Consider the following 5,473-nt stretch of genomic DNA (forward strand, 5'->3'; position numbering starts at 1 on the left):
TTGCATTTGTTAGAGTTATCCGTTTATGAGTTAAAAGGAATATGGGAGTCTTTTTTTTTTTTTAAGACTGGAATATATATCAGATGTGCACTACTGCACTTACCCTAATACAGCGGTTCTCAAACTTATATATGTATATGAACCACCCTAGACCTGGGCTGTCCAATACAACAGCCACTAGCCATGTGGCAATGAAGCACTTGAAATGTGGGCAGTCAGATTGAGATGTGCTGTGAGTGTAAAATATACAGTGGATTTTAAAGACTGAGTACATAACTTATGCTGATCATATATTGAAATGAAAATATTTTGGCTCTGTTGGGTTAAATAAAATGTACTGGAATTAATTTCATCTGATGCTATTTACTATTTTAAATTAAAAGTGGCTACTAGCATATTCAAAATTACATATATGACTCACATTTGTGCTTTATGTTATATTCCTTTTAGCACTGTCCCAGATGCTTGTTTAAAATGCTTCCTGGGTCCCACTTTTGGATATTCTGCTTTAGTAGCTCCAGGTTAGGAACCAGAAATCTGATACTTTTTATCTCTCCAAGTAATTCAATTGATAAGTCAGAGTTTTATACTGCTTTTGACCAGATGATTTTAAGGGTCTTCAGCACAGCAAACAGTGATTCAAAGAGAACAAAGGGAGTAACAGTTTTCGGTTTCAATTGTGTGACAATGGCCATCCCATAACAGTCATACATGTTTCTCAATTAGCAAAACACACTTCAAAATATAATCACAACACAACCATTTTATGGGAGTGGAAGGAAGCTGGGAACAATTAAGTAATATCTATCACAATCTAAGTGCACATAACCGTTGCCTCACTTCTAGAAATCGATCTTGCCGATCTTCTCACAAGCTCACTATGATATACTTGTAATTCACTTCGGCACTATTTGAAATAGTGAAAAGCTGGAAAGTTAAGAAATTATGACACATCCAACTGAATACCATGCAGGCTATAAACAAGAAGGTCATCTATATGTACTGATACAGAAAGATGTCTATGATACTTACCGGGGGCAAAGCAAGTTGCAGAAAAGGACACATCCTATTTGCATGTGAAAAAATACGTACATATATGTGCATAGAAAGTTTCAAAAACTATTAATATTGGTTACTGTTAATAGCAGGGAGAAGATTCCCAGCGATATGAAAAGGAACTTTTACTTTGCTTTTTATATCCTTTTGTACTGTTTTAGTTTTTTTAATATGAGGAATATGCAAATTTACATTGTACATTACAAAATGGTTATTTTCAAATATACATAACGCCCAGCCAAGTAAATACTTCATCGCTTAGATTCCTATTATAGAAATTTGCTTTTCACCATTATCTTTTAATCTGGAGTTCGGTCTTCATTTTAATTTTCTAAAAAGCCACCGCATATATTCATTCATTCGTTTATTCAACCAGTAGTTACTGACCACCTGCGTTATGCCAGGCACTGTTCTAAGGCGGAAAAATAAAGAGCGGCGGAGGACAATAAACAAACGCACACGTACATAATAACTAGTTGTTAAGTGCTATGAATACCTCAAATTTCAAATGCCGAAATGTTCTAATGTCACGTGCTCCCGTGTGTGCATATACGTACGTATATTTACCCGTACTTACTAATTAATGCAATCATAGCTACTGAATTGAAGTGTCGTTTGGATAAAGCATTCTGGGAAATTTCTCAAATTAATCTTTCTCCTGCATGCATTATAATGAATTTAGTACAAAAAAATGTAAATAGCAAAGCCTTTTTTTTTTTTGGTTGTGTGAATTTAGGAAAATTATTTAGCTACTTCAAGCCTCAGTGTTCTCCTCTACCAAGCGGAGGATTTACCTCTCGGGTCTCCCGTCTCGGGGTGAATTCTCTGGGCGTTATCAGCGTTAACAGCAGCGCCCTGCGCCCGGCGGCGTGTGGGTGGGGCGGGTCCCGCTGAGCGCAGCTGGGCCGCGTGCCGCGCGGCGGGCCGGCTCTCCCGAGACGCGCGGCGTTCTCACTGTGGACCGGAGGAGAAACACGGTGCTTTCACAGACTTTTTTCACCCGAGCATTTCTGCCCGCCAATTTCTCTTTCCGGGCGTGCAGCGGTCGCCCGGCGTCAACTCCCGCAGGCGCCAGCCAACCAGCCAGCCCGACTTCTCAAGCAGGTCACCCGGTGAGGCCGCCCTACACGCAAGTCCACTGCTACACTCAAGTCCACTGCCGGCCCCGAGCCGCCCCAGCCGTCGCGAGCAGACTTGGCTCAGTGTAGGTGGTAGCCTCGCCTGCAAAGGCGGCTGTTCGTTTAAATTCTGGCGCCACTCCCGCGCCACGTAGAGCCAGACTCGGAAGCGACGGACCGCGGCGAGCCAGCGGGCGCGCGCCCGGGGGGTGGGCGTGCGCGCCGCGGAGGGACGGCGCGCGCACCACGCCCCGGAACGAGCCCCCGAAAGAAAAGAGCCTCCTGGCGCGCTCTCGCGCCCCGTCAGGAGCCGGTCACGCCCCCTTACTCTACAGCGTCCAATAGATGCGAGAGGGCGGGGCGGCCTCTTTCCGGCTCGGGAGAGAGTATATAGGGAACTGCTGGCGACAGCGCTCGGTCTTTTACGTCAGGACTTGGGATGTACTGTGTGGTTCTAGGTAAGCGGGCTTTGCGGGCTGGTTGTCCGAGCGAACCCGGGCGGCGCAGCTTAGGTTGGGGGCTGCAGAAAGGTGAAACGATTTCAGAAATTGGAGCTTAGAGTGCGGTGATGAAAACTTGGACGTGGGGAACGCGCCGCCGGGCCGCCACGTGTCCCGAGTCGTGGTGGCGGCCGGCTTCGAGCGGAGGCGGCCGCTGGTGGCCGCGGCGCTGCGCGCGGCCTGGTTGTTACGCCCGGGCAGCCCCTGACTGAGCCTGGGAGGCGGCCGGCAGAAGACAACATTCCTGGGATTTGGGGGCGGGGAGTTACCCTTAACGTTAAGAGCGAGAGTCCTGTGATAGGGTGTCTTTCTCCCATGGCCAGATCAACAGTTATTTCAAAACGGGCAGCCCCGGACTCGGCGTGAGACTGAGTTGTATTGTGCCGAGGTGGCGCTGTGTGCAAATAGGATTATTGAAGGGGAGGAGTTTAGTGCTGAAAACCTTGAACTATGACACTCTGTGAGAATGCTTAATTTTAAATAGATGCCCCGCAAGAACAATGGCTTTCGGTGTAACGGAGCTGTTATGTGGAGAGGCAGAGGTAAGGGTTGTTGAGGGCTTATTTTTAAACCGAAGGAGTAAACCTGTTGATTTACAGAAACGATGATGGAGCATCATTTGAAATTAAACTTCTTTTTTTTAGATGCAAAGGAAAGTTCCAAAACGTATGGGAGGTTTGCTGGAAAATGACTTGGTTAAAACTTGACAATCTTACCAGGTGTGTATTGGACTCGTATTAATACTTTGAGTCTGCATGTGTTTAGTCCACATGTAGAGTAAATGAGAAATTTTTTTGTCCTCGAAGGAGCATCCTGCAGGTCGATGAATACTAATGAAGCTATGACCATCACCGATTGATGATGAACAGCTTCATTTGAAAGTAAGTTATGTGGCTTACAGCATCTACTATAGCATTCCGTAGTACTTGCCTTTTAACGTTGCTCTGGTTTATGGTAATTGTCAGTGTGATCGAGCTTAATGGAGTTTGGTCTGATCAATGAGGAAAGCTATCCCTAAACGGATTACCTGAAGAAAAGTATGTACGGATTCGGCTTCTGAGATAAGACCAATATGCAGATATGAGATAACAAATTTTTGTTGCCTGGATTTTATAACTGAGTTCTCTGTTAGCTTATGCCTCTTATAGGGGAAAAACTGTTGCTTCACACTAGTGTTTTTCTTCTCTGCCAACAGTGACAGGGGTCGCTGTCCGCCTATTGAAAGAGGCCAGTTTGCCATGAAGTTCCTAAGGTGTAAACATGTCTGTGAGTAGAGATATTTTGCTTAACAATCAATCTTGTGTCCTTGGTCTTATCTATGATGATCCTATCCCGAACCTGAATTTCTGTTGAAAAAAACTTATATACGGATCTGGCTTCTGAGATAGACCATTATAAGGACGACAGTATTTTTGAAAATTCCTTTAAATAAGTTCTTGAGATGTTGATAGTCTTGTAAATCTCAAATGTTCTTCCTTTTCTAGGGCTAGTGCCACGAGATTTACTTGTCTGTTGTATGAAAAACTGGTGATCAGGAAAAGCTCTTCATTTTATGGACACGGAAAGAAAACAAAACTCAAGACAGATTATTTAATTTTGAAGTTGCATTTGTAAATAGATTTCTGAGCCAACATCAAATCTAGATTAATGCATCCATAAGATTCAAGCCATTTCTGTTTAATCTTGTCACTGCCCTAGAGTCATAACCTGTTAGCCAGTATATTATTGATACTTTCTAGCTCTGAAACTGTTTTTAATGGAAAATTCTTTTTCAGTTGTCCAGCCTTGTAATTAAATAATTCTGAGTGAATGTTTAGCCTTTGGTCACCTGTCTGAATTTAAAATGCGTAATTGTAAATACAGCCAAGTGAGAGCTTATACTATTGTAGGAAAATCCTTAGAAGGGAGAGATGACTGGGTTTGGCGATCACAAGGGGATATGGAAAACCTTGGCTTTGTGCAGGGTACTAAGTATTACAGAATTACTGAAGGTGAGGGCAGAGGAGAGAGACAGGACCTATGACTGGGGTGAGGGGAGGGAAGGCCAGGCATCAAAACTATCCAGTATACTAGCTGAATTGTGGAATATTTAGTCCTAGTAATAGTAATATGAAGGGGTATTTATGCTAAAAATGGGGAGGAGTAATGCTGAAAATTAAGGAAGAGAGCACAGCATAACAGTCAGGAGCCATGAGGGAAGGTCACTGATAAAATCTGGGTTAAAACTGGTCAAACATTGTACAGAATGGATTAGTGTAAACAATAATAGCATCTGATCTAACCAAGGTGGTTGGGCTCCGTGCATAATCATTTTCCCTAAATAGCTGCATGAATAAATTGTTCCCAAGCCCATATTTAAATGTCAAAGTCAGAGTGCCAATATTCTTGTCACCTTACAATGAACTCTGTTTCTTAAAATGTTCACCTGCCTTGGTGAGAATTCGATTGGGTCCATGCAGCTCAGTCAGGTTCATGAGACTGATAAGCCTGTAGTGGTCAGGCACATAGTGAATTTGGCCCAAGTATTAAGACAGTGTACAAAAATGGGGCTCTGAAAATGTTTCTAGCAGTCCGTGTACAGCATTGTGTTACATTGTTCTTTATTGCACTCAGTGCATTTGGAAATGAGGAAACTTTGGCACTGCAATCTGCACCGTTGATCACTGATCTCCCTTACCCTGCTTTATTTGGTTGGAACTTTTACAACACGCTCGATAAGATCTGTTTCACACACTGACATCTTAAGTACCTAGATACCTTAACTACCTGGCACTTGGTTGTCAGTAAATTACGAACAAT

At 43.4% G+C, this 5,473-nt stretch overlaps 1 long non-coding RNA gene and 2 other non-coding genes across 5 annotated transcripts; all 3 read left to right on the forward strand.

Moving 5' to 3' along the window:
* Positions 1-2,572: 2,572 nt before the first annotated feature.
* Positions 2,573-4,490, forward strand: LOC112392174 (uncharacterized). Of its 3 annotated transcripts, XR_003001641.1 has the most exons (6): positions 2,612-2,632; positions 3,159-3,216; positions 3,319-3,393; positions 3,481-3,555; positions 3,870-3,940; positions 4,159-4,490. It is a non-coding gene; the product is annotated as an uncharacterized LOC112392174 (long non-coding RNA). The 3 variants fall into 3 exon arrangements; XR_003001639.1 differs by lacking the exon at positions 3,159-3,216 and having other exon boundaries at positions 2,573-2,632; XR_003001640.1 differs by lacking the exon at positions 2,612-2,632 and having other exon boundaries at positions 2,648-3,216.
* Positions 3,668-3,737, forward strand: LOC112392187 (small nucleolar RNA SNORD50). The gene has a single exon (XR_003001646.1). It is a non-coding gene; the product is annotated as a small nucleolar RNA SNORD50 (small nucleolar RNA).
* On the forward strand, positions 3,988-4,060 carry LOC112392186 (small nucleolar RNA SNORD50). The gene has a single exon (XR_003001645.1). It is a non-coding gene; the product is annotated as a small nucleolar RNA SNORD50 (small nucleolar RNA).
* Positions 4,491-5,473: the final 983 nt, after the last annotated feature.

Source organism: Neophocaena asiaeorientalis, unplaced genomic scaffold, assembly GCF_003031525.2.
Source record: "Neophocaena asiaeorientalis asiaeorientalis breed wild unplaced genomic scaffold, Neophocaena_asiaeorientalis_V1.1 scaffold248, whole genome shotgun sequence".
Classification (NCBI taxonomy): domain Eukaryota; kingdom Metazoa; phylum Chordata; class Mammalia; order Artiodactyla; family Phocoenidae; genus Neophocaena; species Neophocaena asiaeorientalis.